General features: G+C 40.9%; 1 long non-coding RNA gene across 1 annotated transcript; it reads left to right on the forward strand.

Moving 5' to 3' along the window:
* The first annotated feature begins 549 nt into the window (after nucleotides 1-549).
* LOC129532236 (uncharacterized) lies at nucleotides 550-3,512 on the forward strand. Its single transcript, XR_008677883.1, has 3 exons — nucleotides 550-700; nucleotides 3,172-3,247; nucleotides 3,334-3,512. It is a non-coding gene; the product is annotated as an uncharacterized lncRNA (long non-coding RNA).
* Nucleotides 3,513-13,738: the final 10,226 nt, after the last annotated feature.

Below are 13,738 nucleotides of genomic sequence, written 5' to 3' on the forward strand. Positions count from 1 at the left end.
GTCTCTGGGCCACATTTTAAGAACTGTTGTTCAGCTGGTGTGAAAGAAGGCGCAACAGCTACAGAAATGCCAATTCTAAATCTCTCAAAGCAATCGTCATGCTGACTATGCCCAGAACAGCACAGCAGCCAGTGTGGCCTTCTGCTGATAGGAAAGTCGGAGCAGTCAGACTCTATCCTTTCCCTAAAGACTCGGGCTGTGGGCAGCCTCCATTCCCTGTGGTGTTGGAATCAACCAATGAGGAGGGGAGAAAACGCTTAGAAATAGAGTTTGAACAAAACTCAGTGTCAGCAGTTATAGTTGGTTCTAACATATTTTTAAAACTGCATTGTTATGATTCTGATGATCATACACAGTGCGGGAACTACTAGCTATTTCACCTATATATGAGTAAAACATTTGGGGAAATTTCCCTCTGGTTCAGCTGGTTATGCTGTTCACGGAGGTCCTTGACGTTTGCCCAGCGGAGTCATCACCTGAAACCACGGGCAGCTGAACCCTGGGAACTTGCCTCGGTGTTTATAAATACCTCAGTTGCATCAGGACCCTACAGGTGAAAGATCTTGATACCACACAGGTATAATTACAATCTCCAAACCTACTCAAGGGGAGTTGCAGGTGAAGATAAGGAAGTCAGCCTCATTCCATTCCCTAATCAGATTCTCAGCCAAAGACAAACAGCAACATATGGGACTTTAAGGTGAGCAGGGAGCCGACAGCAGCGCTACTCAAAATGTGGTCCGTGATCTGCATGGCTCTGAGAATTATTTGTTATTGGTTCATGGCAAGTAAAGCACAGAAAATGAGAGTAAGGATTTAAAACATTTGGAAAAGTCTGACAATAGTTGTGTATCTGTTGAAACTAATCATTTATAAATGTGTTTCTATTTTGCATGACTTTTTCATTTTCCATTGTTTTGCTTCTTCAGTTTTATCAGAGTATTGGTCTGTAACAAATTGTGTGCGTTTTGTCGGGGACTGATCCATCATTAATTTGTCAAGCACTGATCTAGAGGTTAAGGCCCTTTGGTCTGTTGGTTAAAATGTAATAACTGATTTTTTTAGACAAAAGAACTGATTTTACCTGGATCTGATCTTTCTTAAAGTTTATTTCAAGTTTGATTAATCTCAATGAAACTCTGAAGTCTAGATTTAATGTCAAGATTTAGATTTGGGCCGGGAGTGGTGGCTCACGTCTGTAATCCCAGCACTTTGGGAGGCTGAGGCGGGTGGATCATTTGAAGTCAGGAGTTCGAGACCAGCCTGGCCAACATGGTGAAATCCCATCATCTACCAAAAATACAAAAAATTAACCGAGCATGGTGACACACACCTGTAATCCCAGCTACTCAGGAGGCTGAGGCGGGAGAATTGCTCCAACCCGGGAGATGGCAGTTCCAGTGAGCCGAGATCGCACCAATGCATTCCAGCTTGGGAGACAGAGACTCTGTCCCCTGTCAAAATATATATATATACATACATACACACACACACATATACATATATATACACATTTAACTGGGCATGGTGGTATACACTCGTAGTCCCAGCTACTCAGAAGGTTGAAGTGGGAGGATTGCTTAATGCTGGAAGTTTGAAGCCGCAGTAAGCTCTGATTGAGCTACTGCACTCCAGCATGGGTGACAGAGCAAGACCCTGTCTCAAAAAAAAAAAAAAAAAAAAAAAAAAAAGCACATTTAGGTTTGACAATTTCAGGGCTAAATAACAAATTAATTAGCAGTTATTATGTTCATCAGACATAAGGCTATTTAATATCATTTCTTTTGCCTGATTCAAGGTTTCCAGGCTTTCAGGAAGCAGTGCTATTTAATCAAATACCAACGGCATACTTGTTTCATGCAATGTTACGTTCCATAGGCAATAATAAAAATGCTATCAAGGAAAAAGTCAAGAGAAGTGGCTGTGGTCTAGATAAATGAAATACAATGTAATTAAGAATATGGATCAGAAAACTTAATTTTAAAAAAGCAATTTTCTCCTTTAGGTTTGTCCTATCTTTACAGTTCTATGTAAATTTTTAACATCCAATACAGATCTCATAGTGTTATCATCGAAGCTCACAGTTGAAAGTGCTTGTTTACAAGTGTTTATCTTGCCAAACAGATAAACATTAAGGTGCCCTGTAATGGGTTTTTGTTTTGAGTTCATCCATTGATTTGTAAAATTCTGAGTGAGTAGATCCCCTGTGTAAAAGGCTTTTAAATTTGCAAGCACAGGAGTTCAATCAATTCCAATTGTTGGAGTGGGACCAACATCCTTAGGTGAAAGAAAACATTACTTGATAACTCCTTTTATCTTTTTTAAGCTGAGAAAAGCAGCAGTCTCATTCAAATGCCAACTTCCCAATGAGAAACACACACTTTCTACTTTATCTCCAACATAAGGCAGAAAGAATAAGAGAATTCAGCAAGCAAGAGAATATTACTTTGTATGTATCTGAGTATCTGATAGCCATCATGTCAGAAACAGATCGCAAATTGAAGGTTTTGCACTTTGTTCATGGATACAGCAGTTATTAAATGGACTTATTTCTCTAATCCTAAAAACCAAGTCTTTATATTTCCTCCCTCATATTATAAGTATTAAAGATTTCTGTTATCTTTTCCCTGATTATAAAAGTAATACATGTTCATTACAGAAATATATAATAAGAAAGCAAAATCATTCATAATCATACCACATTTAAATATAAGCAATCCTAATATTTGTATATACTATTTCCCATTTTTTCTATGGGTATTCATATATGTTTATATTTCTTTTCTTTTTTTATTTTTTTTTGAGACGGAGTCTCACTGTGTTGCCCAGGCTGGAGTGCAGTGGCACAATCTCGGCTCACTGCAAGCTCCGCCTCCTGGGTTCACACCATTCTCCTGCCTCAGCCTCCGGAGTAGCTGGGACTACAGGTGCCTGCCACCACGCCTGGCTAATTTTTTGTATTTTTAGTAGAGATGGGTTTTCACCATGTTAGCCAGGATGGTCTCGATCTCCTGATCTAGTGATCCACCTGCCTTGGCCTCCCAAAGTGCTGGGATTACAGGCATGAGCCACCACACCCAGCTCATAAATGTTTATATTTCTACATAGCTGAGATAATGATGTATGCATTAGTGTGAATCTTATTTTTTTGTTTGTTTGCTTTTGAGACAGGGTCTCGCTCTGTCACCCAGGCTGGAGTTCACTGGCATGATCATGGCTCACTGCAGCCTCCATCTCCCGGACTCAGGTGATCCTCCCACCTCACCCTCTGGAATAGCTGGGACTTCAGGCATGTACCACTACGCCCAGCTAATTTTTTTTTGTTTTTTGTAGAGACGGAGCTTCACCATGTTGCCCAGGCTGGTCTTGAACATCTGGACTCAAGTTATCTGTCACCTTGGCCTCCCAAAGTGCTGGGATTACAGGCATGAGCCACAGCACCTTGCTTATTCTTTTGTTTGCTATTAAAATACAAGCATTTTCTAGTCAATAAAAATTAACCAAGAACATAATTTGCAATGGCTGCATAATATTCTGTTATATTGAAGTTATAATAGATGTGAGGAGTTTCCTATTGCTGAATATTTACTTTTTCTAGAGGTTAAGAAGAGCTTTTAAAGTCAGAAAGACTTGACTTGTTGACTCTAAAGTCCTGGCTGGTGGTGGGTGCAGTGACTCACGCCTGTAATCTCAACACTTTGGGAGGCTGAGGTGGGTGGATCACTTGAGGTCAGGAGTTTCAGACAAGCCTGGTCAACAGGGTGAAACCCTGTCTCTGCTAAAAATATAAAAATTCTGGGTGTGGTAGTGCATGCCTGTAGTCCTAGTTACTTGGGAGGCTGAGGTATGATAATTGCTTGAACCCAGGAGGCGGAGGTTGCAGTGAGGCAAGATTGCACCACTGCACTCCAGCCTGGGAGACAGAACGAGTCTTTGTCTTAAAATATATATATATATATATATATATAAAGTCCTGGGCCAGGCGCGGTGGCTCATGCCTGTAATCCCAGTACTTTGGGAGGCCGAGGCAGGTGGGTCACTTGAGGTCGGGGTTTGAAACCAGCCTGACCAACATGGTGAAATCCTGTCTCTACTAAAAAAAAAAAAAAAAAAAAAAAAAAAAAAAAAAACATTAGCTGGGCGTGGTGGCATGTGTCTGTAATCCCAGTTACTCTGGAGGCTGAGGCAGGAGAATCGCTTGAACCTAGGAGGCAGAGGTTGCAGTGAGCAGAGATTGTGCCACTGCACTCCAGTCTGGGCCACAGAGCAAGACCCTGTCTCAAACAAACAAACAAAAGAAAAAAAGTCCTTGCTGGCTCTGCCACTTATTAGCTATGTGACTTTAGTCAAGTTACGTACTCTCTCTAAAGTGCAATTTTCTCATCTGTAAAAATTGGGATTATTACACAAGCTACTTCATAGGGTGGTTGTGATAGTAAATAAAGATTATGCATATAAAACAGTGCATCACAGTGTCTGACTTTTCTCAGTAAATGTTAATTATTTTGATACTGTGATAAATATCTTAGCTCATACAGCTTTGGTCTAGTTTTATGAAATTATTTAATTTAGACAAATGCCAAGAAGACTTGAAATAAACATAGAGATCTATATTTTAAAGGTTATTTTTCAGCTTTCAGTTTGACCAAGAGAATAACGACTGTTAGATTCCTGTAAGCAAACTATTAGGTTGCTGCAAAAGTAATTGCGGTTTTTGACCTTGAAAGTTATGGCACAAACCGCAATTACTTTTGCACCAACATAATAAGACAGCATGGAAAAGTTTGGATTTAAACGATGGAAGAACAAAAGCATTTTATGAATGTCTACTTCACTTGGAATTATTCATATTCCTCAGATGTGTTAAAAATTGAAAGATGAGGCCAGCGTGGGAGGCTCACGCCTGTAATCCCAGCACTTTGGGAGGCCGAAATGTGCGAATCACGAGGTCAGGAGATCGAGACCATCCTGGCTAACCCGGTGAAACGCCGTCTCTACTAAAAATACAAAAAAATTAGCCAGGTGTGTTGGCGGGCGCCTGTAGTCCCAGCTACTCGGGAGGCTGAAGCAGGAGAATGGCGTGAACCCAGGAGGCGGAGCTTGCAGTGAGCCAAGATCACGCCACTGCACTCCAGCCTGGGCGACAGAGCGAGACTCTGTCTCAAGAAAAAAAAAAAATTGAAAGATGACTGGTTCACTTGGTAAAAGATAGAAAAAAGGAAGGAGGGGAAGGAGGGAAGGAAAACGGGAGGAAGGGAGGGAAGGAAGGAGGGAAGAAGGGAGGGAGGGAAGGAAGGAAGGAGGGAGGGAGGGAGGGAGGGAAGGAGGGAGGGAGGGGAGGGGAAGGGAAGGGAGGTGGAAAGGGAAGGGAGGAAAGGAAAGGAGGAAGCAAAGGGAAGGAAGGAAGAAGCAAAGGGAAGGGAAGGAGGGAAGGAAGGAAGGAAAGGGAAGGGAGGGAGGGAGGAAGGAGGGAGGGAGGGAAGGAAAGAAGGAAGGAAGGGAAGGAAGGAGGGAAGGAAGGAGGGAAGGAAGGAAAAAAGAAAGGAAAGGAAAAGGAAGGAAGAAAGAAAGGGAAGGAAAGAAGGAAACACTTTGCACATGTCTTCCAAGAAATCAAACCTTTAGTATGCATTGCTCTGACCTGCCCAGGTTCACCATCCATTTTGACCTTTTCCCCTTTGTTCATCTGTTACTCCACAACTAACCTAGAAAAGTAGCTGCTGATGGCCAGTCTTCTGTAGAGGTGATGACTATACTGAAAAATACTTTCATATTCACAAATCTGTTTGTTCCTTATATCACCAAAGATGAGAGAGAGGAAAAGAGAGGAGAGGAGAACCTGAGACATGCTTATGTGTGCTATGGACTGAATCATGTCCCCTCAAAATCTCTATGTCAAAGCCCTAACCCCCAACATGACTATATTTAGAGACAGGGTTTTTAGAAGGTAACTAAGGCTAAAGGACGTCATATAGGCTCCTAATCCCATAGAACTTAGAGCTTTATAAGAAGAGAAAGAGAGAGGAAAGAGTTCTTATTTTCTCTCTTCATATATGTGCACCAAGGAAAGGCCAATGTGGGGCGTAGCGAGAAGCTGGCTGGCTGCAAGCCAGGAAGAGAGTCCTCACCAAAACTCAGTCATGCTGGCATCCTGTTCTCAGACTTCCAGCTTTCAGAACTGTGAGAAAATAAATTTATGTTGTTTTAGGAACCTAGTCTGTGGTATTTTGTTATGGCAGCCGAAGCAGACTAAAACAACATATGCAACCAATTTTACAATCTTAAATACATGACTTCTGAAGTTCTAATCAATATTCTTATAAGTATATTTAAGAAGGCACTCCTTTTATAGAGACAGGGGTAAAACAAACTATGATAATTATCCAAATCCATTTACTTTCAAAAACATCTGAAACACTGGTAAGCAATACAAGTTGCTGATCCTAAAATCAATTAATTACATTTTCCATTATTCCTAGTAATAAACTACTAAGAATTTACATGAATAAACTAGGAATAAACTAATAAATATTCCTAGGAGTAAACTAGGAACTTATTATTCCTAGTAATAAACCTAACACAAATGTATACATATGTGCACCCAAAAAAATGCACAAAAATATTGATAACCAAAAACAGAGAATGTATTCCATTAGAATACACATGTATTAAATGAATAATCTTTCTTCAAGTTCATTATTGATGGTAAAGAATTTTCAGGCTTGGTGCAGTGGCTCACGCCTATATTCTCAGCACTTTGGAAGGCTGAGGCGGGCAGATCACTTGAGGTTAGGAGTTTGAGACCAGCCTGACCAACATGGTGAAACCTCGTCTCTACTAAAAATACAAAAATTAGCCAGGTGTGGTGGTATGCGCCTATAATCCCAGCAACTTGGGAGGCTGAGGCAGGTGAATCGCTTGAACCCAGGAGGTAGAGGTTTCAGTGAGCCAGGATCGTGCCACTGCACTCTAGCCTGGCCAACAGACTGATTGAGACTGTCTCAAAAAACATAATTTTTAAAAAGTGTAATTTTCCTTCTATTTACATTTTTAAAAGAGCTTGGGCAATGAAGTTTATAATGACAAGTGTAGCAGCTAATCCCCAAGATGGCCCTTGTGTAGTTTCCTTCCCATATTCAGTAAGGCTAACCTGTGTAGCCAATGGGATACTGGGAAAATGATGTAGTATGGCCTCTAAGGCTAGGTCATAAAATGCATTGCAGCTGCTACCTTGCTTTCTCTTGGGTCACTCACTCTAGTGGATGCCAACCACCGTGTTGTGAGGACACTCAAGCAGCTCTGTGGAGAGGGCCATGTGGTAAGGAGCAGAGGCCTCCTGCCAACAGCCAGCATCAACTTACCAGCCATGTGAGTCGGCCATCTTGAAGCAAGTCCTCCAGCCCCTCTCAAATGTCCCAGCTGGCATCTTGACTGTTAACCTCATGAGAGATCCTGAGCCAGAATGACCTAATGTGCCCCCAAATTCTTCACCTTCAGGAAATTTATGCTATCATAAATGTTTATTATTGTTTGAAGCCAGTAAGTTTTGGAGTAATTTGCTCTGTGTGCAGTGATAAATAGATAACTAAAACAACTGATGCTGGTACAGTTACAGCATAGTTCATCTCTCCCAAGTAAAACTTTACTTATTTCATGACGTATATGAAGAATTTAGAAAAATAAATTTAAAAAATCAACTTTGGGGTCAGGTAAGGATATTTAAAATCTAGCACTTCACAAGCACATCCCAAAAGAGGATATTCAAGTAGTATGTAAGTATATAAAAGGATACTCAACCTCATTAGCCATAGGGTATTCAAATTAAAACAACAATGAGGCTGGGCATGGTGGCTCACGCCTGTAATCCCAGCACTTTGGGAGGCCGAGGCAGGTGGATCACCTGAGGTCAGGAGTTCAAGACCAGCCAATGTGGTGAAACCCTGTCTCTACTAAAATACAAAGATTAGCTGGGCATGATGGTTGGTGCCTATAACCCCAGCTACTCAGGAGGCTGAGATGGGGGAATCACTTGAACCCAGGAGATGGTGGTTGCAGTGAGCCAAGATTGTGCCACTGTACTCCAGCCTGGGCAGCTGAGCGAGACTCTTGTCTCAAAAAAAAAAAGAAAAGAAAAAAAAAAAAGAAAACAACAATGAGAAAAACTGTTCACCCACCAGAGGGCTAGAATAAAAAATAATGATAACATTTAGTGCTGGTAAGGATATGAGGCAAATGAAACTCTCATATACTGCTGAAGATTGTGTACAATCGCTCTGGGGAATTATTTGGCAGTACAGGAGGTACTAAAGCTAAACTGCATACACCTTGTCACATAACCATTCCACTTCTAGTAATAAACCCAACAGAAATGTATACACATGTGCACCAAAAAAGTACAAAAATATTGATAGCCAAAAACAGAGAATGATCTGTATGTCCAATAGCAGTAGAAAGGATAAATTGGGATGTGTTCACACAAGAAGTACTGTATAGCAATGAGAAATAAACAAATTACAGATATTTCCAGCAATAATAATAGATTTCACATATGTAATATTGAGTGGAAAAAAGCTGTTTTTTAAAACAAAAAGGGGGGGCCGGGTGCGGTGGCTCATGCCTGTAATCCCAGCACTTTGGGAGGCTGAGGCAGGCGGATCACCTGAGGTTGGAAGTTCGAGACCAGCCTGACCAACATGGAGAAACCCCATCTCTACTAAAAATACAAAATTAGCCAGATGTGGTGGTGCATGCTTGTAATCCCAGCTACTCAGGAGGCTGAGGCAGGAGAATGGCTTGAACCCAGGAGACAAGCTGAGATGGTGTCATTGCACTGCAGCCTGGACAACAAGAGTGAAACGCCATCTAAAAAAAAAGGAGGGGGGGTACATAGTATGTAATTCCATTCATATAAAGTTCAAAAGCAGGCCACACTAATTTATGGTGATGGAAATCAGGATAATGGTCACCTTTGAAGAGGAGGAGGAAGCAACTAAGATATGACATAGGGTGGGGAGCTTTTGGATGTTGATAATAATCTATTTCCTCATTTGTCTGCTGGTTATGCAAGTGTGTTCACTTGCTGGATATTCCTTCAGATGTATACTTATGATTTGTGCACTTGTCTGTATGTATGTTATTCTCAGACAAAAAGTTTACAAAAAAAAAAAACACCCAACATGGTAAGGAATAAACCCCAATTTTCTCATTTTCATGGTTGAACTCTCATTAGGTGGGAAAGTGCTCTTGTTGTTAGAAGCTACATACTGAATTGTCAAAAGGTAATAGGGCACATTTGTAATTCTCAAATGGCTTAGGGATAAAAATATAAAATATGTGTTATATATGAATATATAATATACATGATACATCTATGGAATGAGTATATATGTGTGTGTGTGTGTGTGTGTGTGTGTGTGTGTGTGTGTGTGTATAGAGAGAGAGAGAGAGAGTGCCAATGATGAAGCAAATATGTTTGTTTTTTTTTTAAATTGCCAGGTGCAGTGGCATGCACCTGTAATCTCAGCTACTTGGGAGGCTAAGGCAGGAGGATCACTTGAGTCCAGGAGTTTGAGACCAGCCTAGGCAACACAGTGAGATGCTGTCACACACACACACAAAAAACCCAAACAGGTCAGGTGCAGTGGCTCACACCTGTAACGCCTGTAATCCCAGCAATTTGGGAAGCCGAGGTAGGTGGATCACCTGAGGTCAGGAGTTCGAGACCAGCCTGGCCAATGTAAGGAAATGCTGTCTCTACTAAAAATACAAAAATTAGCCAGGTGTGGTGGTGCGTGCCTGTAGTCCAGCTAACTGGGAGGCTGAGGCACGAGAATCGCTTGAATCCAGGAGGCAGAGGTTGCAGTGAGCCAAGATCATGCCAATTTGATCGTTCCAAAACAATTGAGGAGTTTGAGTGAAGGGTATGTGAGAGTTTATTGTGTTTTTCTTGTATTTTTTCTGAAAATTTGAAACTCTTTCAAAATAATTAAAACGTATTTTAAAAACACCTGTTAGCTGGGTGTGGTGGCACACAACTGTAGTCTTAGCTACTCAGGAGGCTGAGGCAGGAGGATTACTTGAGTCCAGAAGTTGGAGGGTTTAAAAAAAAAATCCAACTGTTCCACTTACTAACTGTATTTCCATGGGCAAATGGTGAACTTCTCTATGTCTCAGAAGACTCTTCTCTTAAGTGGGGATATTAGATCAGGAATGCTGGCTCACACCTATAATCCAAGCACTTTGGGAGGCCAAGGTGGGAGGATCACTTGAGCCCAGGAGTTTGAGGTTACAATGAGCTATGGTTGCACCACTGCACTCCAACCTCAGTGACAGAGCAAGACCTTGTCTCCAAAAAAAAGAAAAAAAAAAAATAGTGGGGATATTAATATCTACCTTTCAGGACTATTCTAATGATTTGACAAAATAATAGAAATAATAGGTAACAGTTATATAACTTGCCCTAGGTCACACACCTAGTTTTTTGTTGTTGTTGTTAGTTAGTTAGATTTTGTTTTTGTTTTGAGACAGAGTCTTGCTGTGTTACCCAGGCTAGAGTGCAGTAGTGCGATCTCGGCTCACTGCAACCTCCCCCTTACCAGTCAAGTGACTGTCCTGCCTCACCCTCTTAAGTTGCTGGGACTACAGGCGTACACCACCACGCCCAGCTAATTTTTGTATTTTTAGTAGAGATGGGGTTTCGCCATGTTGGCCAGGCTGGTCTCGAACTCCTTACCTCAGGCGATTCACCTGCCTTGGCTTCCTAATGTGCTGAGATTACAGCCGTGAGTCACCACGCCCGGCCCACAGACCTAGCTTTTATGAGCCAGGATTTAAACCCAGGAATTCTGACTCCAAAACCTACACTCTCATCTAATGCACAAATCAATCAAGTGAATGTCATGTAGCAGGCCATTAGTGGTAGCTAGAATGATGACAATGCTTGTATTAGTTTCCCAGGGTTGCTGTGACAAAATATCACAAACTGGCTGGCTTAAAACAATAGTATTTTATTCCTTCATAGTCTGCAGGGCAGAAGTACAAAATCAAGGTGCTGCCCACGGTATCCAGCCTTTGATGCTTCTTGGGAAGGATCTTTCCTTGCCTCCTACACCTATTGTAGTCTCAGGTGTGCCTTGGCTTGATAGCAACATAATTCCATTCTGTGCCTATGCCTTAATGTGGCTTTCTTGTGTGTGTGTGTGTGTGTGTGTGTGTGTGTGTGTGTGTGTATCTCTGTGTCTCTTCTCCCCTTCTTATAAGGACACTAGTCATATTGGGTTCTGGCCCTCTGTAATTCAGTATGACCTTGTCTTAATTTGAGTACATCTGCAAACACCTTATTTTTAAATAAAGTCACATTCACGGGTACTGGGGATTAGGACCTCAATATATCTTTTGGGGGAGCACAATTCAACCAATAACAATGCTTACAAACTTTCTGCCCTTTTCTTGCCAAATAGAAATAAGTTTAACTGGAAGGACTCCCCTTGGGAAGAGAGGAGACGAAGTTTGGACATGAAAAAAAAAGAAAAAAGAAAGAAGAAATCGCTTCATGCCTCGTCCCTCTGCTTAAAGATGGGGAAATGAAGATGCTGCATTTTGTTCTTAGAAACATGGTCATTTCAAAGTTCATCCAGATCCTTCAGTGTTAAAGGGTACTGACCAAGGGCAGATGGCTCAACAGTGCTTGAAAAAGGCCCAGGTTAGAGGAATAATGAAGGGTTATCAATGACCACTCAGGGTAATAAATGTAAAGTGTCACATACACCTGAGCAGGGGACCCTGGAAAATTATGTTATGTCTAGGTAAAAGTTTCTCTTCCTCTCTGAAAAGTACCTTTGCTTGGGGGGAATATAAGTATCTATGTAAGTATTGGATTTGAGAGTTGGAAGTTTCTAATGAGAGAGTATATCGCCATTTAACATTGGAGCAGGGGTGGGAAAGACAGAATCAAGGAGATTTGACTTGGAGTCTAGTGTTCATCTTACACCATCATTTGGAAGCCCTAAGGGATGATATTCTACCTTCAATAGCTTAGATTTTCAGAAATGTCATGCTGTGAATTATTATGCCTAGAGGAAGATCAGACACATCCCTGTGAAGAGGGAAGTGATTTTCCCAAAAGGGAATTCGAGGCTCAGTGTGGGTATGAGTAAGAAAGCAATTACTGAGAAATGCAGGATTGAGGGCAGGAGATCAAGGAAAGAAACTGAGTTTTATACACAAAGGGAATTATTCTCAAAGGTTCTAACTTTTGGGAGCTCTCCCTTTGGGCAATGGGAATAATGACATGTAGCATGCACTTTATTATTTTTTGCATGTCATAATTCTGTTTACTCTCAGCATGGTAGGTGAATCAGATACATCTCTACAGTCTAGTGTGGGATGGGCATGGAATTAAAGGATGGAGTAACAAAGGGAAATGTGGTTGGATGTTGCTTCCTCTGCATCCAATCACGGGAAGCCTCTTTTCCGGGATAGGTAAGTATTGTTAGCATCAAAAAAAGCAGTGATCAGTCCCAAAGCAGAACAACACGAGATAGGGAAGAGCACAAGGCCAAGAAAGGCAACGCTCATGGGGATTACCCAGGAGCTGGTGTAAAATAAACCCATTTCCTTAATATTCTATGAAAAAGTTATTTTAAGAGATCTATGTGTAGGGAAAGGGAGTTTGATGACATAAGTGTAAAAGCTTAGCCAAGAAAACCCCACCACTTCACCATTTACCATTTCATAGCATATATTCACATTTTTATAACTTGTATTAAGAAAAATTACCAGGCCAGGCACAGTGGCTCATGCCTGTAATCCCAGCACTTTGGGAGGCTGGGGCAGGTGGATCACCTGAGGTCAGGAGTTCAAGATCAGCCTGACCAACATAGAGAAACCTCATCTCTCCTAAAAATACAAAATCATCTGGGCATGGTGGCAGGTGCCTGTAATCCCAGCTACTTGGGAGGCTGAGGCAGGAGAATTGCTTGAACCCAGGAGGCAGAGGTTGCAGTGAGCCGAGATCACGCCATTGCACTCCAGCCTGGGCAACAGAGAGAGACTCCATCTCAAAAAAAAGAAAGAAAAATTACCAGAAATTTTGAGAAAAGGAAAGACAATGATTCTGTTATTTTTAAATATTATGAAAATAAATTCACCTTGGGGCTATCTGGCTTACTATTCACTACCAATTAGGATGTGAAATCTGTGAAGTTGGATGTTTAACTTGGAGAAACTGATAACTGCAAATGATTTGAAAGAAAGAAGAATCCACCTTTCTTTCCTTTCTTTATTCTTCAACTTTTCACTTCTCAGAGAAGAAGAGACAGACATATAATGTCTGTCCAAAAGAGAAACTAACTCTGAAGATTATGGTTTATTGCCATGTAGAAACATTAATTAGATTTGCAAATAATTTAACAATCTAATTTCTGTTTTTATTTATTGTTTTACTTAATGTATATATCAGTCTGATATTCTTACTTGCACTGGTTTTGTTAACTTCCTGGTTAAATAAAAGTTTAATTCATGCTAACATCTTGTATACAAATTACACTTATATTTTGAAAGTATACATTAATGCCTGCATAACTTGTAGAAAATCATATCAAAGGACATATGCTTTCCATTTTTAGCCTGGTTTGTTACAGATTGAGTGGGAAAAAGGAGAAGGGCAGGAAGAAAACATTTCAGGAAGTATATTTGTAGTTTGAAGAAGCAAACTTAATATTATAATATTTTAAATTTG

This window comes from Gorilla gorilla, chromosome 11, assembly GCF_029281585.2.
Source record: "Gorilla gorilla gorilla isolate KB3781 chromosome 11, NHGRI_mGorGor1-v2.1_pri, whole genome shotgun sequence".
Taxonomy (NCBI): Eukaryota; Metazoa; Chordata; class Mammalia; order Primates; family Hominidae; genus Gorilla; species Gorilla gorilla.